The sequence below is a fragment of the Spermophilus citellus genome (assembly GCF_964194105.1).
Source record: "Spermophilus citellus genome assembly, chromosome: 1".
Taxonomy (NCBI): domain Eukaryota; kingdom Metazoa; phylum Chordata; class Mammalia; order Rodentia; family Sciuridae; genus Spermophilus; species Spermophilus citellus.
In genome coordinates, this window is record NC_138182.1 from 76,950,436 (window position 1) to 76,976,111 (window position 25,676).

Below are 25,676 nucleotides of genomic sequence, written 5' to 3' on the forward strand. Positions count from 1 at the left end.
TCTGTTTACATTCATTGGGAGATAAGGTGATATTTGATATTACTTATTTACTAATAGGAAAACCCTTAAGCATCTTTCTAAATTTTTTTAATAATAGGCTCAAATTCATTTGAGGTTTTACAGTTCAAGGAATTCATACTATTCTTTCAGTAATTTAAGATGTTGCCTCAAACAATAAATTCTTTATTATTAAAATGAAGATGTTTGACTGAAAGTGTTGCTGTTGTTATTTCTTGGATATTGTATAAAAGTGATTATGAAGTACTTTTTCAGAGTAATAAGGTTGAATAAGAGTTTTCATTACAACCATTTTCCTCCGTTCACCTAACACATCAAGGAACAAGTCAATATCCCTATCCAATTTCATTCTTCTTGTTGCACAGGCGGAATGCTTGCAAAAATGCTTATATTTTGACTTATACAAAAACAAGTGATACTAATTAGATAATATTTTATATCCTTTTTTAGAAAATCAATCATGCTATTTATTTGCTGCTGTATCCCCTTGGCAAGCAATTGTCTTGAAAACATTGTAAATTTGACTTTCCTTTATGAGGATACTTTTCAGTGAAATATGAATATATTTTTTGAGGTGTGCTCAAGTATTATCTTCTTTCTGCTTTGATATTTTTGTTAGCTTGCTTTTAATCTCAGAAATTGAAATTTATATTGAGAAAAATATTAACCAATGACATGAAGTATTACATATTTAATTTTACATAAAGAAAATACTCAAACAGGTTGATACCAGAATCTAAAACATACAACGTGAAAGTTGAATTACTTTTATTTTGCTTGCTTTTTTTTTTTTTTTTTTTGGTACACTATATTTAACCCAGGGTCGCTTAATGACTGAGCCATGTCTCCAGCCCTTTTTTTTTTATGTTTTATTTTTAGACAGGGTCTTGCTAAGTCTTTAGGACCTCACTAAATTGCTGAGGTTAGTCTTGAACTTGGAATCCCCCTGCCTCATCCTCCTGAGGTATTAGGATTATAGGCATGGTCACTGTGCCCTACAAAACATGCATTAGTTTTAAGAGTATACTTTCCCCCAAATTTTAGATATACTTTGAATCTATATTTTTAATTTCAATTTTCTATTAAGTATTTTTTATAAATCAGAGTGTTTTTATGGCAAAAGGATTATTAAAATTACTTAGCTTTTACTTTAATTAAATTTAAAATTTATAAATCTCACTTAAGAGCACTTAATTTTAATTTAAACATTCCTTTAGAAATGCTTCTGATTTCATTTTTAGTCTCTAAATAACCCTGTTAACCAACTGTATTGATATAGCCTCATTATCTTGTATTTGTCTAATATAGTTTAATAATGTCTAATAATGTAGAAAAAATCCTGACATTCAGTGTTGCTTTTTCCTCCAAAGAAGGTTAACTCAAAATCTTTACTATATTTTTAACTGATAAATAAGAAGTACATATTATTTATGAAATTTGCAAGGACAAAAATCACAGAATGGTGACTTCTCTATTCTGTATGCAATACAGATATACACAATTTATCATAAACTTTTCCACCAATAGCTGAAGTTACTAAACATGTTGACATTTAACTCACTAATTTAGTTCATCATTATACTTAATATGCACGATTCTCATGTAATTGCAGGCAATTTGCATAATGAACATATTATCTAAGTGATTTCTAAACTTATCCTAAATGTAACACATATTATTAATATTTGAGTTTAAAATATTTTGTCTTTTTTTCATTTATAGGCATACATACCATCTGCTAACCTAAAACACCCTTTAGGGTGTCTAATAGATAACTCTGTTAACAGGTCCAAAAATCAGTTCCTTTTTCACTACAAATCTGCTCATATAGCAGTCTTACTCAATTCAGTAATTGGGAAATCATGTTCTATTTCTACTTTCCAGCCTAAAATCTTGAGCATCTTTCAATACCTCTTTTTTTTTCTTTTTTTTTTTATTATTTAAAGCATTACATAGCTCATGATATATCATCTTTCATACATTTGACTCAAATTGTGTTTTGAACTCCCATTTTCACCCCAAATACAGATTGCAGAATCACATCTGTTACATATTCACATTTTTACATAATGCCATATTAGTGACTGTTGTATTCTGCTACCTTTCCTATCCCCTACTATCCCCCCTCCCCTCCCCTCCCCTCCCATCTTCCCTCTCTACCTCCCCTGCTGTTGTTCAATTCTCTCCCTTTTTTTCCCTCCCCCTTGCCCCTCATAACCTCTTGATTCTAGTCTGTGTCGAAACCATTAGCCTCCACATTTCCTCACTTTTCTAAATCTACACACTTTTTACCAACTATACTTTTTATTCTCCCACTTGGCAGTAATACAGTAGTCCACTGATAGGTCTTTTTTTTTTTTTTTCTGTTCTTGCATCAGCTCAAGGGGAAATATTACTCTTTCTTTGTTGACAATCTCTAATGACTTCCCTTTTTATAAGTATGCCCACCAAGAATTATATGATCCTCCTTTTCAGTCTCTTACCAAATTTCTTATTCATTTCCTCATAACTTACTTCAGTTACAACAGTATCCAGTCAGACCATCCTCCTTACTATTATTATATGTGTCTCTTCACCCTGGAATGTTTTTCCCTGGATTACTATAAGGTTATGTCACTGAACTTCTCATTTGTGTTCAAATGTCAATTGCTCCACAAGGCAACCCATTCCCTAGTGCACCACATATTCCAATTCTGGGTATTTCCTAAGCTAATTATGACTCTAATGCTAGCTATTTCATTCAGTATTATTGTTTTCCTGAAAACTGAGGTACTTTCTCTTTCACTGTCTTTTTCTGTTTTATAAAAAGCTAGTTCAACATGTGCAAGAATTTGTTATGTTTATTCACTGATATGTGCTCAGTTTATAGAAGATTACCTGAGACATGATGTGTTACACAAAAATATTTTTAATGGAATGATCATTTTGAAGTTCATTCACATAAGTATCTACTAATATACCTACCTATAGAGAAAAGACAAAATAAAAATCTTTCACTAGATCTATATTTGCATTGCATTTGTAAACATTTACTCGTTAAACATTATTTGCATAACATTTAGCAATAAGAATTGATGCACTAGTGAATAAATAAAGCTAAGAAACAAATATAATTGAATTGTAAATAGCTTAAAACATTTTTCTTATATTTTTCAATGCAATAATTATGGCTGAAAATAAGTATACATGAGCATGCACACTCATTTTGTATAATAAATATTAAAATATAATATCATTAAGGGTGCATAGAGTAATACACTTAATTTATAAATCAAATACTCAAGTGTTCAGAACCTTATTTAATAATACCTTAGCTTAAAGTAAATGGGATGATAGTAAAAAATAAATCAGTAATTAGAAAACAATATGCATATTTGAAGTTTGAGCAGATAAAAAGAAGGTACTCATTGTATAGGATATTATTAGAATAGTTAATAGGAAATCTATTATATAAGATCATATTCTGTATTTTTCCTCAGTTATATAAAAAGTTGCTCCTTTTTATACTTCAAAAGAAATCCAAGTAAGAGCATTCTAAAATCATGAAGATGATGCATGATAACATGGATAATAACTCCTTTGTACTTGCCTACATTCAGGTCAGTTTGGAGCTATATAACATCAAAGCTAACTGCTCTCTACGTGAAATGGAAGGCATTATCAAGTACTAAATAATGTTACTGATAGCCAGAAGAATTCTTGACATAATATATTAAGAGCAAGTCAAAGCATAGATTTAATTACTAGGCCCTTATTCACATATTATTAAATAAAGGTCACCATAAATCACTATGATAGGCAGATCCTTGGACATTGGAGAGTACTTCAAATTTTAGATCTGCAACTAGGGCCAGAGTGTTTGTACTAACTGCATTATCTGCATACTCTTGCATGAAAATAGATCATAAGAAATGAACATCTCTTAATACATGACTTAATTTAAAATAAAACTTTAAGTATTTAGACAACTACTCATTGTGATGGCTAATTTGATATACAGTTTCATTAGGGAATTGGCCTAGTCATAGGTTCACACTAGTCTAGATGATGTTGTTGAGGTATTTTTAAATGTTGTTTAATTAAATCAGTAGAGGTTCACACTAGTCTAGATGATGTTGTTGAGGTATTTTTAAATGTTGTTTAATTAAATCAGTAGACTAAATATAGCAGAATGCTCCTTATATGTATGAGTGTCTCATTCCCTTCAATCGAAGACCCTAAGAGTAAAGAGTGAGGTTTTCCAAATTATACAAATCCTGCATGTTTCCAACCTGAAAATTTCAGATTTAGGAATATAAATTTCTCTCAATTTCTAGCCTGCTCTACACATCACAAGCTTGTTTACCCCAAAAATTGTGTGAGCCAATATCTGAAAAATCTCTTATTTTTTCTTGTTTTTTCTCTCTCCACACAAACATATATGAATATGTAAACCGAAAATGTCATAGGTCTAAAATGCAATGATAGAGGGGGCTGGGGATGTGGCTCAAGTGGTAGCGCACTCGGGTTTGATCCTCAGCACCACATACAAACAAAGATGTTGTGTCCGCTGAAAACTAAGAAATAAATATTTAAAAATTCTCTCTCTCTCTTTAAAAAAACTAAAATAAAATGCAATGATAGAACTAATTTAATGAATATCACATCTTAGCTAATAGTACAGTGCAAAAAGCCAGTTGTTTATTCTTTCTGACTGCATAGCCAAAAGGGAGATTTGCTTGCTTCCCCTGCCCATCACCAAAGTAGAATAATACCATACCAGATACAATAGCCTGGGAAAAGATCAAAATTCAAAATTTCATTTATAGTTTCTATGAAAATATAATATTTCACATTGTAGTAAATTTTTTAAAAAATTTTAATTAAATCAAACTATTATAAATTGGAGACTATCTGTATATACAATATCCTCCAAAATCCTAACTAATATACTTACTGACTGATCTCAGTATGCCAGGCACTGAGAATAGAGTATGGTAGATGTCAGTGTAACAGTCTATGAATATAAATCTACTAGAGGCAAATGACTAGACATTTCAGGTCATAATAAATGCTGTAAAAGTGAAATTTAATATAGTAAGAGACAAGAAAGAAAAATAAAATTGCAGAAGAGTTCTGTTATGGTCACAAAAGTTCTCCTGGATGACTGAGATATGAATAAAGTGAGAAATACACATAATGTGTGAATTAGGTAGAAGAACTTTATGCACAGATATAAAAGCAGAAGCAGAGAGACAATGGAAACATTCTCACTGGGAATCAGTAAAAACACTGATGGGGCTTGTTTTAGTCAGCTTTTTTGCTGCTGTGATTGAAAGACCTGCAAGACTAATAGGTGAGAAAGTTTATTTGGGGGTTCACAGTATCAGAGGTCTCAGTCCATAGACAGTGGCTCCATTCCTGGGGGCTTACTTGAAGTGAGGCTGAACATCATGGTGGAAGTGTGTGGTGGACGGAAGCAGCTCACATGATAATTAGAAGGAGAGAGCAAGATCTCTGCTTACCAAATACAAATTCATATCCCAAAGCCATGCCCCCAATGCACTGCCTCCTCTAGCTGCACCCCACCTGCATTCAGTTGCCACTCAATTAATTCCATGAGGTGATTAGCTCACTGATTAGGTTTAGGCTGTCACAACCCAATCATTTTTTTTTTTTTTTTTGTTCTCTAAACCTTCTTACATTGTCTGACATCTGAGCTTTTGGGGGAACACCTCACATTCAAATCATAACAGGGTTAAAGGAAACATGTAGGATATGGTTTCAGAGATATATGCAGAATGCATACAAATAGGATTGTGACTATATACCATGATTTAAATATTTGTATCTCCTTAAATTCATAGGTTGGGACTTAATGGTTAATATGATGCTGTTAGGAAGTAGACCCTTTAGGAAATGATTAGGTTATACAGGTATAGGCCTATAGATGAGATCAGTATCATCAAGAGGGCCCAGAGAGCTGTTGTGTCCCTTTCACCATGTGAGGATGAGGTAAGAAGGTACCATCTGTGAACCAGAAAACTAAGACTTCATCAGACACCAGCCTCCAGAACTGTGACAAATAAATTTCTCTTATTTATAAGCTATCAAGTTTGACATATTTTGTTATGGCAGCCCAAAGAACAAATATACCATTGTTAGAAATTTTGATTTTAGCCTAAGCTTTCTTGGTTAGGGAAATAATTGATCTGAAAAACACCAATTAATCAATCATCTCAGTATAGAAAAAACCTGATATGGCAGCAAGGCCTAAATTCAAATTGCAACTGATGAGACCACTACATGATGTAGCTGAAAGTGGTGAGTAGTGGTGAGTAGAAAGGAGGATGGAGTAATATTTATAAAAACAAGCCTCTTATTAATAAAAGAGGATCCCACATTTTACCTTTTCTTAGACTTGAAACCAGTAAAAACTGTCAGATACAATAAATCTATTTAGTAAACATACAATCTCAAATGTATGTAAAATATCAATTGTTATGGTCTGGATGTGAGGTGTCTCCCAAGAGTACATGTGTGAGACAATGCAGAAAGGTTTAGAGGAGAAACAACTGAATCATCAAAACCTTAATCCAATCAGTGAACTAATCCTCTGATGGAGATTAACTCAGTGATAATTGAAGGCAGGTAGGGTGTAGCATTGGGGTATATATTTTGTATCCAGTGAGTCTCTTTTTGCTCTCTGGTCATCATGTGAGCTGCTTCCATGTACCATACTCTTCCTTCATGATGTTCAGCCTCACCTTGAGTCTGGAGGAATGGAGTCTGCTGTCTGTGGATTGAAACCTCTGAAACTGTGAGCTCCTAAATAAACTCCCCTAAAATTGTTCTAGTTAAATCTATTAATTGTAGCAGTGAAAAAGCTGACTAAAACATCAATATTCATATGTGACTCCATGAGAACATCTATTTCTTTTAATAAAAGCACACAAAGTGAGATCCTCTAAGATTGTCTGTTTACTTATGGATAGATGATATGATGGGGATTTTTGTGCAGATAAAAATCTAGACTGCTCCAATATGTTCCAGGTGATATATGTCACAATATACATTTTTCCTTTTCTTACTCCTTAGGTCAATGACCACAGGGACAGTACTTAGTTTTCTTTCTTCTAATGTTGCTTCTATTCCTGTATGAAATTCTGTCTCCACTATAACTCATCTCCACTGACTTTCATCTCACTAATGGAAAATGTATTCCCACCCTTTGTAAGACTGATTTGATAAATGCCTTTGCATTAAAAGCATATATTGCAATAAAGAGAGAAATGTGCAAAAAAGAAAGTTAAATTCCCATTAATATGATATCCCTTGTCTATATTTGTTATTACCCACAGCTTTTCATAACCTGAACTTCCTCTTTTCTTTCCCATTCTCCTCTAAATTTTCCATTTCATCCCCAGCCCCAAATCCTCATACAATCATCCATGGTACAATGCCTATAAAAGCCATTATTTCTAAACAAGGAGGAAGAAAAGAAGTTTGTATAGCTTTCTGCATTACAGATGATTCTTAATTTCGTTCTTTGTATATGAAAGTGCCAATCATGAGTATCTATAAACTTTTATCTTAGAGGTGTTGGGTCTATGTTGCTCTCACAGAATGAGTTTGGCTTGCAGTTGACTGAGAGATAAAGATTTTGAGAAAGTACTCTGTCAGAAGGTTAATTATGGAGGATTCCTAAAATGACCATCGGTAAAAGGGAGGGAAGAGAAAGCAGGCTTGGGTAGAGGAAAAATTCATCTGCGACATAGTCCTAACCATGGCCATGACTAACATCTGTCTAACCAGGAAATGTAATGATCCTTCAGAGTTTTTATATGTTTATATGTTTAGTCTTTGTAGATCAATATTGCTTTATCATTAGTTGTAGGCTATTCTGAGAAGGCAGACTTGGGAGAGGTCTCCTTTTTTAAAGGAGACATTTCAGAAGATATCTGAAATCTAGAGGTGATTCAAATAACACTTTCAGAGTCTTAGTCAACAAGGCTATTTCTGAAGAGAGATCTTATTGATGCATGATGGCTTCTTGTTGTAAAGGGTAAGGGGCCTCAGGCGAGAGGTGTAGGGTGGCTTGTCATGGAGAAACTGTGACAATGGGCCCTAGGAAGAGAGAAAAGAAGGGGTAATGAAGGGATAAATATGTGATGATTGCATCCATTCAGTTCAAATGAAACTGAAGACTGTCCTTGTGATGAGACATTTTTATAACTTTTTTATTCTTTTCTTCTCATTTTCTATCTCTTCCCCCAAATAATTGGCTATAATAGGTCACTCGGCAAATTGAAGAAAGACTGCATGCTTGCTTTAAGAATACACTAGGAAAAAAGAACATATGGGATGTTATTCGATTTTTTGTATAATTTTGTGTATTTGGTCCTAGTGAAGAGAAAGACTGCTGGCAGGAGAGAAGATGAAAGGAAATGAATTCTCCAGGTTCAGAAAAAGAGTCAGCAGATCATTGTGAAACCTCTCTGAACACATACAACATCCCCAGGAGGTTGGCACTGTCGGAATACAAAGTTTCTTACATTCCCTTTCCTAGAGTTTCTGTCTCTTCTACAATCTCAGATCAACTGAAAGTGTTCAGGAATAAAAGTCACCTTTTTTAAGTGAAGCCTCACCTGTCTGACTAGTAATTTTGGGAAAGTATCCAGTGTTCTGCCAGATATTTCTCACATCCTAAGTTAAAACTATGGAAACAAAGCAAGGCACATTTATAATACAAACTGCTAGAGTTTCAGAATTATAAAGTACAAAGAAAGGAATCAGAAAAAGTCAATACAGTAAATACACAAGCTGTTAAAAGTTGTTAAAACATAATTAACACAATTCCCAAGAAGATCAAATCATAATACTAATAAAAATTGAACATATGTCACATATTTTAGTACATTAATTAATGAGGAACTCATTATGATGTATTGATAGTCCAGAGAGCATTTGAGAAACCAAAATCCTTATAGAGTGAAAAAATTGTTCAGCTATACAATACAATCCTTAATATCCAAAAAGGCCATAAACTACTACCTTTAGGGTTATTTGCTCAACTAAACGCAAATCATTTCGATATTTTTCAGACATAAATCTCTGTTCACTAGTAACTTCTTTGAGACCTTTAATCAATGGTAAGTAGGAAGCTGAAGGAAATAATAACTTCAATTTTAAGTAATAGTTTAAGTACGTTTCATCAATTTAATTCCATTCTTTTTCCAGATATCACTTCAAACCATTTCTTTGGCCAAAATCCTTTGCAGATCATCACATTTCAGAAAGAGTTGTATTTCCTAAAGTGATGGATGAGATCACCCATGTTGTCCTTCATTGTCCCATGTGATTATCTTAATTTTTTTTGTTTGGTTTTAGACCAATTCCTTCAATTTTAAAGTGCATTTTAAGTATTTTAAGTTGAGGAATAATAAAGTTTGGTGTGTAATGGGAAACTAACAGTAGAATTTTAAAAAGCAATTATTAGTAGTGTAGCTCCAAAAGAGAGAGAGGGTGACTGGGTGTCAGTTGTGGAGAGACCTGGAGTTCAACATGGAGTTAAAGTCAGAATCTTCACACAGGGACAAGAGAATTTCAAACGGAAAACACATGCAGTCACACACACACAAGAAATAAAAATAAAAATAAAAATAAATGAATTCTGTTAATACTGTTAATCCCTAAATAACATGGTTTGACATTTCATGCTTTATTCTAAATATCTCTTTTTCCAACAAAATAATGATATAATATTGCTGTAAAATAGATTACATATTATATTTTAAGAACTTTACATCATTTTGTTTTGACACCTTGGGCAGATTCATCAAAACACAACCAAATCTCTTCTTCTCACCATATATACATATGCACATAGAAGTTGACATAGAAGATAATACTTCATGTCTTGATTAGTGGACTCTGATAAATATTCAATCTGCAAATAAATATTTGTATAAAATCTGCCCTTTCTTTGTATTCCCCTAAGTAACAAAATATTCAGTGTTGTATCAAGGATTATTCTAAAATGAACATGAAAAATATATAAAATTTCCAAACCTTATGCTGTATATAAAATAAAATCTCCTAAAGAATCTGATTTAAAAATGGCAAACAGCAGTAGCCAGTTACAGCTTTACATTGTCAAAGTGTATTTATGTTATCTGATTCCATGAGTTATTTTCACAAATTGTATTGATTGTTCTTGTAATAAATATCACTGTTTTCAAGGATTATATTAACTGAGTTTCTTTTGGTTTCTAGCTTTCTTATCTTTAGATGAAGCATATCCATATAGATTTCTGTTTTTACCACTTCATCTCTTGATAGTTATGAATTGTACAATTAATTTTATTTTGCTTTCCAAAAGATAACAGTTTGTGTACGTATTTTTTAACCACATTTGTTCTTTAGATCAGCTGTAGAAAAAAGTTTTTATGAATTCTCAGCATTTTACAAATAGATGATCCTGCATAGAGTTGCTAAATAATTTTTTAAGGGGACAAAGACAGCAAATGGAAGAAAAATATTTTGAACACTTTGAAAAGTAAATTTCTACTTCTGTTGCTACCATAATTGCATCATATTCAATAATGGGAATTTAAACATTCTACATATCTACTCTCAATAACAATTGGCTGATTTACTGTTACAATGATGACTCTATCCCTTGTGAATACTAACACTTTGGCTATAGCAGTTTTTTTTTTCATTGCCAATAATTGTCCTCCTATCCTTAATTTTTTCTCTCATCATCAAAGAAACCACTCATTTCTATGTAAACTCAGTTTCTGTGGTAACTAATATTTGGTTTTCCTTTCTCTGGGATCACATGGACTGCTGCACTTTCTAGTTATCTTGCAATTGGGTTGGATATGTTAATTGTTCTGGTCCATGTTCTGTATAACACAAGTAGCCAGTATAAGTTCCCTTCTTAAACATCTCATTCCTAATGTGGGGTACCCTAGTGGTTCTTTTTCACTGCTGAATAACAGAGAAGGCCATATCCCAGCTCGTGCAGCAAAATGAAAATGTGCCCTGTTATCCTAAATATCTAAAGGACTGTTCAGAGTAGCTCCCAGCTGACATGTTCGACATGTAATATAATTGAGAAAATGTATTTAATAATGTTAGAATTTTGAGAAGTTTGTTTCTGTAGCATTACCTAGCCAACATTAACATAATAATCTTGCAGGTATTTTTCTTTTTCTTTCTTTTCTTCTTCTTTTTTTAATTTCTTTTTCATTCACCTGGAAAAACCTCTTTATCTATTCTGTTTGCATACATCCCAGGATAGAATAAGTATTAAAGAAACAAGCACAATCTTTCTGTCTTGCCCACTTTAGTATTTTAAATCGCAAGTGACTACTTGAAATGAAGCACAAACCCTTATTACTTTAATTCATCAAATGTTATCTTTCTTTCTCTGCAAAAACAAAACACCTCTCCCATATTCAAAAAAATCTTGATTGCTCTCCTTCTCTTCAGATTTTCACATGATAACTTTTCATACTTTACTGTACTAAAAGAGCAATGTGAACTACTGAAAATTCCAAACATTATATTTAATATCCTTTTATCTTAGGTATCTAAATTCTCTACTTTTTTAGTCAATTGTTTCTCTTTCTACTTCAAAAACAGCTTTTTATTTCTTCTAAGTGTATTATTTTTCTAACAGTGTACACCATTTTCTTCTTTCTATTGAAGCATTGACTTTATATCTGTTATAGTTTAGATATAAGGTATCCCCAAAAAGCTCATGTGTAAATATGCAGTAAATTTTCAGAGGTGAAAAGATAAGATTATGAATCATAACCTAATTCACTGATTTGGATTAATTGGTGAGTAACTCTGAGTAGATAGGATATAGCTGTAGGAAACAGGTCTTTTGAGGTTTACGTGTGTCTTTGAGGTTTATGTTTTACCTTTGTTAAGCAGATATCTCTTTCTCTCTCTCTCTCTCTCTCTCTCTCTCTCTCTCTCTCTCTCTCTCTCTCTCTCTCTCTCTCTCTTCCCCCCTTCCTGGTTGCCAAGTCCTGAGATGCTTTCTTCTGCCATGATGTTCTGGGAGACCTGTGGAGTCATCTGAACCCCTTAAACCATATGCCAAAATAATCTTTTCTTCTAAGTTGTTCTTGTCAGTTCTTTTGGTGATGGCAATGCAATGGTGACAAAAACAATGTCTCTCCATAATCATTATCATTACAACTTTTTACAAGCATACTGTCAACCAAAACTAAGCAAAATTACAGAAATTCCAACTCAAAAATTCAATATATACCTAATCCTTTCCAATCACTGTCATAGTTCTCCACTCTCTTCCTTCTTAACAAATCTTCTTGACGTATTGATCTTTGAGCATTGTTTCCATTGTATAGCTGATCATTCCCTCTCTTACACATGCTGAGAAAATTCAGACTATTGTTCCCATAAATTTTGAAATTATATTTGTTAAACTTGCCAGTTACCTGAATCTTGTTATGTTATATAGTCAATTCTCATTCATCATCTTCATGACTTAGAAATTTATAAGACAGTGGAAGTATTTCTTGATATGTATTACTTACCCTTTAAAAAACCCCAATCTTAGTTTTCACCCACTCCACTGGCTATTCATCTTCATCTTTTGGATTTTCTTCCTCATACTTAATTATTTGAGAGTGCATGGGTCAGAATTCATAACCTTCTCTTCTCTATCTACACCCACTTGTTAGATGATCTCATTAGTCCCACAACATTAAATGCCATTGTGTTAATTAGTTTTTCTTCACTGTTTCCAAAGAAATGTTTACGAGAATAAATTAGAGAAGGGGAAGTTAATTTTGATTCACAATAAATCTGGCTGAAACTGTCTAGAAAAATCTGGGATTCTTCCTGAGTACTGAGCTGCATAGAAGCTTCCTCTACCAGATTAATTAGTTCATCACCTTTTAAGTTCAGATTCACACAAAGTCTCTGGATATGGGAAAATATAGACAAATTCTTTGCCTGAATGTAACACAAATGGCCCCTAGTTCATTCTGAATAGAACATTCACTTTCCTCTGAAATCTTATGAGCTGATTCTGTACTATCAGCATTCTGGTCTTTTGGACTCTCACTGGACTTACCCACTAAGCTCTGCATATGACATTTTAAGTCTTCTCCAGTCTTTATCTCCAAACTTTTCCAAACTCTCATGAACCAATTCCAATGTGGTTTCTGAGCCACATGGTCAGATTAGTCAGAACAAATTTCTGTGTGTGTCAGCTTTTTTATCACTGTGACCAAAATACCTAACAAAAACAACTTAAAGTTGGAAAAGCTTATTTTGATTGATAGTTTCAAAGATTCAGTCCCTGGTTTGCAGAACATCATGTTGTAAGGAGGGAAATGGAAGAGCACTGCTATATTCAAGGTGACCGGGAAGTAGAGAGACACAGTGTCACAAGTTAGATGCACTCTTTCAGGTAAAACCTTCAATGATACACCTTCTCCAGCCACACTCCACTTGCAAACATTCACCCAGTTATTCTATTCAAACTGGGATGGAGTGATTAGGTCTCAGCTCTCATAACTTAATCTTTTTACTGTGAATATTTCTCCTTTAATACAGGACTTTTGGGGGGAACACCTCCAATCCAAACAATAATGAACATCTTTCCATATGTGTATTTCTAGAGCAGATCACTACCAAAGAATATGAAAGTATGTATATATTATTAATCCTGTTATATCTCACTTCTAGAAGATTTCTCCATTTATATATGAAAATACATATGTCAACCATAAATTTTAAATTTTTTTCTACTATCACATATTAATTAAAAAGAAATGTGAGTTTCATTGTGGCACATTTGCACATACATTAAAAACATAATTTAATCAACCACAAGTTACTGATGTTTTTGCATCTTTCACTAATTTTACATAAGTAAACAGCATCACCATTCAACTTATGACTAAAGTGATTTTTAAATTTTCCTTTTCTTTGTAACTCATTTGTTCTTTAATCTCATCTGTGGTCTCAATGGCCAAACTATATCTCCAATTAATCCAATTGACTTTACCTTTTCTTAACCTTTTTCCTTTGCATGGGAGTGCAAAACACCATTATTTCCTCTTAGACTTGCACAATGGACACTTACTTCCACCTTATTCAATGTACAATCTCTCTTTGTAGCATTCATACAGATCTCTTTGTGATATAAATCATATTATGCATTTCATTGAGCAGAATTACACACACACACACACACACACACACACACACACACACACACAAATAAAATGGGCCAAAATCTCTAATCTAAATATTTTCCATTGAAGCTTACTTTTGATGGGCTTCTATAAACACCAGGACCATAAAATGAAAGGACAGGGAAGGGGGACAAAGGTTTTACATAGATGACAACCATAAAGTAAAGCTTTTGTGAAATGAACAGTAATTTTCCCAGAAAAGTCTCATGGTACCATGAAAATTTTATGGCTTATGACACCTGATAATGATTTATGACATTATCAGCTCACTGAGGGCTCCATAGGCCAATAATTCTTATCCTCCTTCAATTTAGGGAATTATGAATTTTATAGAATAGCACTTTAAAAATATATTTTTCATATTAATATATAACAAATTCTGCTTTGTCTTTGTATTGATCTTTCAGGGTCTCTAAATATTTTGGTTTAATTAGAAGCATTCAATTAGATTTTACAAAAAAATATAACTTAATGACATTTAACATATTTAAAATAATTCTATGTAGATTAAAATGCTTTAGATCCTATATTTAAAATTATCTCTGCAATCAAAATTGTATATCAGTCTGAACACTCAGAAGTGGAATAAAAATCTCTTATATAATGATGACTTAAAGAAATTTTGAATATGTTCCATTATTTAACAAATTTCTTCTCACCAGACATCACCAGACATCCATTTCATTTTTATTCTTATTGATTTAAATAAAATTAAGGATGACTGTAGTGTGTTTTTTCCTCTCCTTTAAAATCTTTATCTCTTTATGTTTCCTCAATTAACTTTTAATTTCAAAGGATTATAAAATGGAAAGATTTCTAAATTATACCAGAAACAAAAATTGCTCTACTTAGAAAAAAAAAAATTAAAAACTAATTTTTCATCCTTCTTTCTTTTTTAAAAAATATTTTTTAGTTGTCAATGGATTTTTAATTAATTAAATAACTTATATGCAATGCTGAGAATTGAACCCAGTTCCTCACACATGCTAGGCAAGTGCTCTATCACTGCACTACAAATTCAGCCTTCCTTCCTTTTTTATTTTCTTTAAGTGTCCATTACTTTGGGAAGTGAAGACTAGTTAATTTCTATTTTCTCCCCTATTTGGAAAATAAATGCTTCCTTAGTAATATGCTGAAAGTATTATCAGAAAAGCAAGAAATGCAGGATATGTATACAAAACTACAACAGGAGTAAAATATGCCCATAAAGTTTATTAATACATCTGTCTCTCTCAATCTTACTCTCATTTAATTTTTAAAGTAGATTTGGGGTGGTTTGAAAAAATTGCTACTACTTGCCGAGAGCCACAGCCAAGTCAGTATGGCCCCTGGCATTTTGCCAGAAGTAATGGGTGAGAGGGGAGCATTTAAGATGATGATAATTAAGTTAAGCTGTCTATAATTGCTGTGACTGGATGATGCTGGATTGAAACAGGTTGTGTTGTGTATTCAATTGTATATAGACCCCTGCTGTCTGCCTCAGGCGCCCCCTACTTTGGAGTTCTCCCAGGGATTCCTGGGGAGTTCGCATTGGTTGGTGAAGTTCCGGTGGTGGGAATTCAGGTTGGTGTGTGGTGTTCCTGGAAGGGCCACGTGGGTGGCATTTGCAGGAGTTCGGGCAATAAAGGAGTTCCTGTTTGAACCTACAAGTGCCTAGTGGCAGCTCAGTTATTTTGTGCCCAGCCAGACTGCAGTAACTACTACTAATAAAATGTTGTGCTTTGTTGTCCTTTTTTTGTGTTTTTTTTTTTTTTTTGGTCTCTAGATGAAGATAAAAAAAGGCATTGTTGTTTTCTTATTTTATTCTCCTAAATAAATAAATAAGGAAAACTCAGATTCAGATGCATAGATTCAGAATCTTCTATGCATTTCATGCATATTAGAAGAATAATAGCAGCTAGGCTTTGGATTCTACAGTTGTAATCCCAGCTACTCAGGAAACTGAGAAAGAGGGATCATAAGTTTGAGGCCAGTTTGGGGCAAATTACTGAGATCTTATCTCAAAATAAAAACCAATAACCAAACCAAACACCCCACAGAAGAGTGGGAATGTAACTTAGTTGTAGATTGCTTTCATAGCATTTTCAGGAGCTTGAGTTCAATCCCTGGTAGTATTAAAAAAGAAAAAAAAGAAGAAAGAAAAAAAAGAAAATAAATAAATAAAATAGCAATTCAGCTTTTACAATGTAGCTAATATCATTTAGATAATAGATTAAAATTTAGAAGCTTAACAGAGGTAACTGTGACTAATTTTAAGTATCCTAGTTTATCATATACACCTGTTTAGTATAATCAGACTGATGATACTAACAATATGTAATTGTTTCACATTTAACAATGGTTAAATGAACAAACTAGGACCCCAATTATGTAAACCAAATTTTAATTAAATGAAGTCAAAAGGTATTATACTATTATACAATTCACAACTAAGCAAAAAATTTTTGGTACTCTGATTTTTAATGCACAAGTCAAATAAGATGATAAATCTTTTATTCTAGAATGCTGCATAGTAGAGAAGAAACTTGATTCTAGTATTAATATACTTAGCAATGAATCAAAACAGCAACTATGATGAAAGGGGATTCCATGCAGAGTACAAAGTTAACTAGTAATCCTCAAAGCAGCAACCATATATTTTCATTCATTGAAATCCTGAAATATTGCACAGCACAATGCATATAATATATGGAAAATCCAAGAAAATAAATAATTTTAAATATATGGTACAATGACTAAATATAATCAGAGCCAATAAATTCCAAAAACTGATTTTATTTAGATGAAAGAGCAATCTGAAACCCAGATGTTAAAGCAAGTAATTGACATTTACTGAGCGCCCAGGGCACTGTGCTATGAAAGTCCTTTTTGTCCTTTTCTTTAATCTTTTTAATGCTTCTATCATTACCAGCGATCTTATTCTTATTTACACAGTGGTTAACCCTGAATTTGGAAAATTTAAGTCATCACTCCATGACTTGTTGGAAGAGTCAGAGATCAGACGTATCTTTCTCTAAAGAAAGTTTGAGTCCTACAAAGTATTAAATTTATTTCTTGAGGGATCTTTGTCTATCCATATGTGAAGATTCGTGCACTCATGTACTTGGATCACATACATTCACATAACCCCATATTTGTTGAGGTATCACAAAAGAAAAAAAATAGCATAGAAGCAGGTCAGTTTCTGTAGGATAAAAATAATCATAATAAAGCAACTGTATGGATTTGAGGTGAAAGACCCTAACTGTTCATTGGTCTTTCAATCAAGAACATTAAAACATTAACTTTTTTTTTTAATAATATTTTATTCTTGGTTGTTCAAAACATTACATAGTTCTTAATATACCATATTTCACAGAGTTCATAAAACATTAACTTTTGTGTTACAACTTTCATTGAAACAAATTCATTAAGATTCCTAATATTTAGAGAAAGAAAAAGCAAAAAGAATAAAAACATATGAGGTCTGTATTTACAAAATAGTAAATCTGAATCAAGCAGAAAAAAAAGCTGGTGTGTTTCTACATATTGTCAATTGAAATTCTAACAGAAATTAAGATACAGAATATGTGATACCACAATGATTAAACATTGAACAATTGGATCTTTTAAAGAAATGCAGACAAGAAAATAAAATATTTTTCAAAACCAACTACCTGTAAATCTGGTTTAAATACTTGCAGAAATTTGTGGCTGGCAGTTTTATAAATGATACAAATATACCCAGAAGGCAATGATCAGTAATAATAATCCGTTTCTGATAAGAAGTAGAATTTGGAGATTAACTTGCATAGTTAAGTTTGAATATTTTTACTCTGGTGTTACACATATACAACATTACATTTGATTCAGTGATTTTTTTCAGAATATTCATAAGTTTCATCTCAAAATAATCACTTTGTATTACAAAGGACTATGAAATAACTTTGACATTTTTTATTTTATATGGAAAAGTCATGAATTAATTTGAAAAGGAAAAGATAATAAATATTGGTCTCACAATTTTGATATAACAAATTCTATAATTGTCAAGATCCTTAGATAAACAAGGATATCTGTATTTAAATAGGCTGGTGGATGTAAGTGTGGCTTGTTCATGTATGTTTATGCTGTGGCTATGAAAGATTGTCCTGTCCGCCATCCTTGGGCTACTTGTGTTCCTGTGTTAAGTCAGTTAAGATATATCTGTCCCAGTTTTTCAGGTTTTCATAGGTGTGTGAGAAGGAATTTTTAAGTGGTTTCATCTTGTTCAACTAACTGGAAGGTAAGTTTAGTTGTATAATTAACCCATAAATATATAGCATTCTAAGGATCCAGAAGGGTGAATGCAGCTTCCCTGTGACTAAATGAAGGTGCTTTTATATTCACTTTGATGGAAAAACATATTACAAATGTGAATGTTCATCACATTTTGTGGGTTCCCAATTTTGACAATGTAACTTCTTTAAATCTGAAAGTCAAAGGGAATACTTATAACTTGGTGGTTAAGAAAATAAAGGAGAAATAATGTATAATTTTCAATAGAAATTACCTTAGGTGATATTTACCAATTATATGCATGTTATTGTTTTTAAGTAAAGTTAAACAGTATAAGTGGTATGAAACAAATGAAAAGGTGAACATTGTCATTTTAAATTATTCATTCAACAGTGATTGAGTGATGAGAATTATAACTGTGAATCATACAGCTTGGCCTCACTATCTTAAAAACTGCCAATTTCATTTTGCGGGTTTTCCTGGATTATCTTCTAACATCGTCTTAAAAATTTAAGAATATCAGATTTTATAACAATCTTTTAATGTCATCTAGGAAACTTTACAAGTCTTATAAACATTTTAAGTGTGTTTTCCTTTTGTTTGAGTACAAATCAGAAATAAATAATTACCTTTTGTGGGTAAAAGAAAAACTTAGAAGTGGAAAAGTTGATTTTGGCTAATGGTATCAGAGGTTTGGTGTATGGTTGGCCAATTTGATTGCTCTCGGCCTGAGAACATCATAGAAGGTGTGGAGAGGAGTGCTGCTCTATTCCTCCAATCAGGAAGCATAGAAGAGGGGAGAGAATGAAAGAAAGATGAATCTTTTCAGAACATGCCTACAATAAACTCAATCCTCCCGCCATACCTCACCTGCCTACAGTTAATGCCCACTTAGTCCATTCAAACTAGATTGGGACAATTAGGTTACATCTCTCATGATATAATAATTTATTCTCTAATATTCCTGAACTAATATAGGAGCTTTTGTGGGACATCTAATATACAAACCATAAAAAGGGTCATTCAGGATAATTTGTACTGGACAATCCTGAATTATATTTAATCTAATTGGGACATACTTTTACTCAAGTTGCTTATTTTCATATTTTGTCTTTTTTTATTTTCTTAAAAAATAAGACTGAGTCACTTATTACTTTGTGTCAAAAGAAGAAAACTTTGTAGCTTATGGGTTCTTCTTAGGAAGTGACACTGCTTTCTGGAATATTATAGTTTCCCCTATTGTCTTTTCGGGCTGCTATAGCATTATATCATAGATTTCATCACTTATAAAGAACAGAAATCTATTTCCAACAGTAGTGGAGGCTAAAAATGCAAGACCTAGTAGTAGAGAGATAAAAAAATCTAATGAGGACATTATTTCCGTTTTAAAGACAGCTATCCTCCCACTGTGATCGCATGTGGTGGAAAGAATGAAAGAACTCTTTGTGACCCTTTTTTTTAAACAAGGGCACTAATTCCACTCATGAGGGCCCCACCCTCATGACTTAGTCACCTTATCAAGGTTCCAACTCCTAATTTCATTACATTGAGACTGCAGATTTCAAAACATAAATTTTGAGTGAAACATGTTAAGTATATAGCATCTAATTAGACAAATTATAGAAATATAATGTTGGTTATTATGAATCTTTGGAAGAATGTATTGCCAGTGTTCATCAGGATTAAGCCTAATATTTAAAAAAAAATCCTACCAACAATAATAACTGTGACAGGTCATGTATTCATACTTTCCAAAGTATTGATAGTTTGTAGAAATAATCTTGGAGGCAAAAAATGAAAAATAAAAATATATGAACTTGCTATTTGAAATTTGCTATTGAATAAAATTGTGTCTCTAAAAATGCATGAGATATAACTCTTCTATAAATTTCTTTCAGCATTTGAAATATAGAACTAGATATAGCCTCTGTCACTTAATTGTAATTGTCTTCTATTTTGATCTCTAGGACCAAAAAGTGTATCAGAAGTTTTGTTTGAGTAATAAGAAAATTCTGAAACCACTGAAGCTAAGAAAAGTTTTTTTCAGATCTTGGAAAACTTGTGTTTTCCCAAAGCCATTCGAGCCTGCAAAGAGCAAGCAAGGTGAGGTTGAGATTGTAGACTGCTTTTAGCCCTCAGCTGTTCTCCCTGACTCCCAAACTAAAACTGTGGAAGAATTTCAGAATTGAATGCATTCATTTTTCAGCAAGTCAGCAGTTCCTATCAATATTCACCTATGCATAGCCTTTAGGCTACATCTGAGTTATTGATGAGTTTAATAATTTGCTTATAGCAAATCTTTTCTGGTCCCAGATTCCAATATTCAAATGCTCAGCTGCTCTTTCTTAAGAGTGAAAGCCATTTTAATTGCTTCTGAAACTTCATCAATAGACAATTCTTTTAAAAGAGAAAAAAGAAGAAAATTACATAATTTCTGTGGGATGTGTAATGAAGTCTCAGAGTTATATATTTTTCTAAACAAGAAACAAAACTTGATATGAATTTCATTTCTTGGTTTAACATTTTATAAAGAAACATTTTAAAAGAACAATAAGATTATATGATTTTAAATGATGCAGTGAAAGTTTTAGATATAGATTAGGTTAATACAGTTCATTTCAGGGAATGATATGGACTAATTTTTCTTAAATACATTACCTCTGTAAAAAGAAAAAAAAAAAATTCAACATGTCCCATCAGGGCTCTAGATGCAGCATTGGTAATATATGGACATGCATAAATTAACCACAGACATTTGATGAATTGACTGGAGGCCTGATAATTTCTGACAGGTCTTTAATTATGCAACATGCCCAAAGAAGTTAGGAAAAGTGAATCTCAAATTCTGAAATTATTGAGTGTCCATCAGGAGGGGATGGAAGGGGGAAAAAAACCACTGCCTTAGAATATCTGTTTCATTTTTATCTACTATAAGGTTTATCAAGCTTGGCATCAGGGAACTTTTCAATCTCCACTTCTTTGTTGTGATGGACTTTCCTATGTTTCACAGAATGTCTGACATCATCACTGGCCTCAATTCACCAGATATCATTAGCACTGCTTACAAGATAATGACACCTCAACTTTATCAAATGTTTCCAGAAAGTACCAGATGTCCCCTGATAGTGGTGAGAAACTTAAATTCACAGCAAATTGAAAAATTACTATCCAAATGAGTGTGAACCTAACAAAAAACACAAGTGCAAGTTAAACAAACATACACATATCATTGACAATATTTTCCTCTAAATTACATATTTGTAAATGACAATAAAACTTCTATAAGACAATCTCAAAAAATAGTATTCTTAAATTTCATTATCTGAACCTAAAGATAACCATAGTAAGGCTTAAAGAAATTTGAAATTACATGTCAGCCGTTATGCTAATATTTTGTAGGTTTATACAAATTTTTTTTACATATGTTTAGGCTACAAAACAGAAAAATTACTTTTGTTTTCCTTTGAAATAATATAACTCCAAAAGTTAAAAACTACTGCAGCATTGTGAAGTAATAGTAATATAGTAACAAAAATATTCAATGTTGCATACATAATCTGTTGAGTCTACAAAATATGAATTTAATTACACCAAGTCCTATATGGATTCTAGATATTTAAACTTTTGTTGCTAAATTCCACACTTTCACTATTTGTACTGATATTAAAGGAATAAAAACCACTTGCAAAGAATTCTTAATTTTCTAATGAGATGTTACTTTTCAGAGGTTTAGAAATCCAACTGATTGCTATAGCTAGCAGCTTTGAAAATTTATTTGAAATATGTGATCACTAATATCTTGATTATTTTTCATTATTTTCTTTAAACACTATGATTTTTTAACTAATCATTTAAATCTAATGTGTTTGTCTCTTTGTTCACATTCTTGTTTCGTGTCTGTGTGCTACATAATAACATTTTCAAATTACTTGATATCCTATCTCTAACCAATTTTCATAATTGTATCACCTGCCTCCTACTATCAAATTATTCCTGAATAGCTAAAATTTAATTTCTCTGAGTCTTTCCACTTCTAAGGATATAATTAAAGGCTTTCTTCTGCAGTGTATACTCAGTGTGTCAGTCTTTCCTGATATCCTTGAAGATTCATCTCCATACTTCCATTATGTAACTCAGTGAATGGATTTTCTTATTAACTTTTATAGAGCTAAGAACTTATCATATAATTTTTCTTTTTTCTTTTTTTGTGGCTCTGGGGATTGAACCCAGGACTTTGTGTATGTGAGGCAAGCTCTCTCTATCCTGATCTATATCCCCAGGCCTCATGTCCTTTTACTATGCTCAGGCTGTGAAACAATTTGACATGTACACAGCATTCACTAAGGATCCATCCAATGAATTAGTTCTTAGAAAGGTACATAGACACTGAATAATTTTGGTATTTAACTTACTTCAAAATGTGATAAGAAATCATTACAAGTTGTTGATGATTGGTGATAAAAAATATCTGGGTAATTTGAATGATAAATGCCAGAGGTTTCCAGGGGTTTTGATATATGAGAGCGGTGGGCTGAGTATAGAAGGGAGACAGGAAGCAGAAAAGTCAAACTGGAGGTTGTAACAAACACACAACAACAACAAAAAAATAACTAGGCAAATATGGTGAAGGTTTCAATTAGATTGATGTTCTCAGTATGAAGAAAAGGGGATAGAGAATAGTGGATGTGCTACCATAATCTAGAAATAGTGAAGGATATATAATAATCCAGTAATACATGGTATTATTAATAATGGTCTATATAATTTATTATTTAATTAAATCCAAGTATTAAGTTAAAGTTCTTACATTCCTTATCTTATTTATTCTCTATGTTATTTCAAATAGTGAGCATCAGAAATCTTTTTTTGTAAATAAATAAATATTTGTAGGTCACCAATTAACTAATTTAGAACTGAAACTTAAATGCAAGTTTCTCTCTCGAACTGAAATATGTCTTTCAAGTCATTTAGTAAGTTTAATGAAAACAAAATAGAGTTTGATAAGCTAAGAGTAACATGCAGAATCATAGAAGGTATGGAGTTTAATATCCCACTTGTATGAATATCTGCTTTTAATAATATTTTTGTCTTACTCAAATTACATATTTTTTTTAGGTTTTAGTATTTATGAAGACTTTTCACCTTGCTTTTATCACTGTAGGGATAAAATTTAGCTCCTTAACAATAGCTTGTTTACAAAAACCAAGCCTGGTCTAAGAGCAAACCACAATAGTTAGGGGTAATGGTAGTGATTCACAGATGGTTAGAATTTGGAAAGCACAAGAAATATATTGTACTGTACAGCAATTAGAAACTTTAAAAACCTAAATATGCTAGACTGCTGGTCTTCATACTAAAAGATGAGAGAGATACATGAAGGGAACTAGACATATAAAGGATAGCAATGACAGATGCTGAAGGTGCTGTTACCCAAGGAAAGAAAGTCATTGACTGAACATCTGTTAAATATTGACTCAGGACAGTCATCAAATACAATGCTAATAACAGTGTGTATGAACCCCTGTGTGGAGTACAGTACCTTTTATGCCTGCTGTGCTTCGTTTAAATTCACCTTTGTCCGAGATTTTTCAGTTTCTAATGAAGTGCTATAATTAATAATTGCAGGTGGGCATGAAAATATGCACTTTGAATTCCAACTTATCCTCTGGTCTCATTTAATAGTGAGAAGCATTTGCTTATTTTTGTATGTAGCTAAATCTAAAAGTCAACTAGAAAATAAACATCTTTCTTTTCTCTCTCCCTTCCAAATTTGGTAGACTTATTACTACCTCATGGACAGTTTCAGATGCTCTTTGTTGTCTGATATATTTGTGGAAGTAGATTTAAATATTACTTGCCTCAAACAATCATTTAATGCCCCTGCTTGTTGTGCTAGGCCCAAGATGCCTCAGGTGAGTTGCCTGAAACTATCAGTTCACAGTAAGATTTAGTTGGTAAAAAAGGATAAAAGTCTTGTTTTATATATTATATATATACTATTTTTCTGGAATAGTAGCTGAATTTTTAGCTATACAGTGTAAAGAGATGTGCCTGAATGTTCTTTTATGACATATTCACTTAGATGGTGTTAATCTACAGTTATTTTTATAGTAACATAATGCTTTTTATAGTCTAATAAATATTTTGAGAGCACATCAATAAGTTAAAGCAATAAAAGTAAGTTTCCTGGAAAATTACCATCTAAATTTCGATTTCTCAAAGTTGATGCCATGTAGCTCACATCATGCGGATCCTAGGGTATCTCAGACAAAATCAAAAGCAGATGTCTCCTGAAGTTGTACATCTTTTTCAAAATGTGTAATTTATATTTAAAAAAATTGTACAGAAAACAATAATTTATCATACTTGTATAAAGTGGATTTACATATAGTTCTGTGAATCATGGTTTTTCATTTAGATCAAAAGATTTACTTTTATTTTTCCATTACAAGTTTTCTTGTTAGTGTTTTTATTTGTCTGCATGGGTATATGTTTGTATATGTATAAGACAAGATACTAGATTTTATTGTAATATGCTAACTTCACTACCAAAGAGTAATTATTTTAAAGCTGAGTTATACAATGTTTACATCTATGTTATTAGGTTTTTCAAACAGAAAATAAGTGTTTTGTTTTCCCCAGTGAGGATTTAATTTCTTTTCATATAATTTGCTGAGTCAATGTAAAGTTTTTAAAAGTTTATTATCATTAACAAATCTTATATTATCATGGATATTATTGCAAACACAATTAAAATAAAACATGGAAATTATTTGCTTTTGAATACAATTATTTGCTTTTGATTAAACAAATATGAATTTTAGAGACTACATTAATTTTATAAATGAATATTCTTACTAAAGACACATATGCAAACTTGAATATGATTGGAATTTTTTTTATTTTTTTGTATACATTGAAACTTTGCCTAAAATAAGATGCCATATTTTTAGCAGAAGTAGGAATTTCTTAAATTCTTAAAGAATTTTATATGTAAACAGAATTGATGGACCACAAAAACTTTAAAATAAAGATAATATTTAATGTTTTAAAAACTTAGCCAGCAATGCATTTTTTTCCTTATTGTTTATAATTAATTAATGTTTAGATATATTTGGAAATTTAACAAACTACATTGTAAATTTGCTTTAGAAGTAGTAAAGAATTATTGTG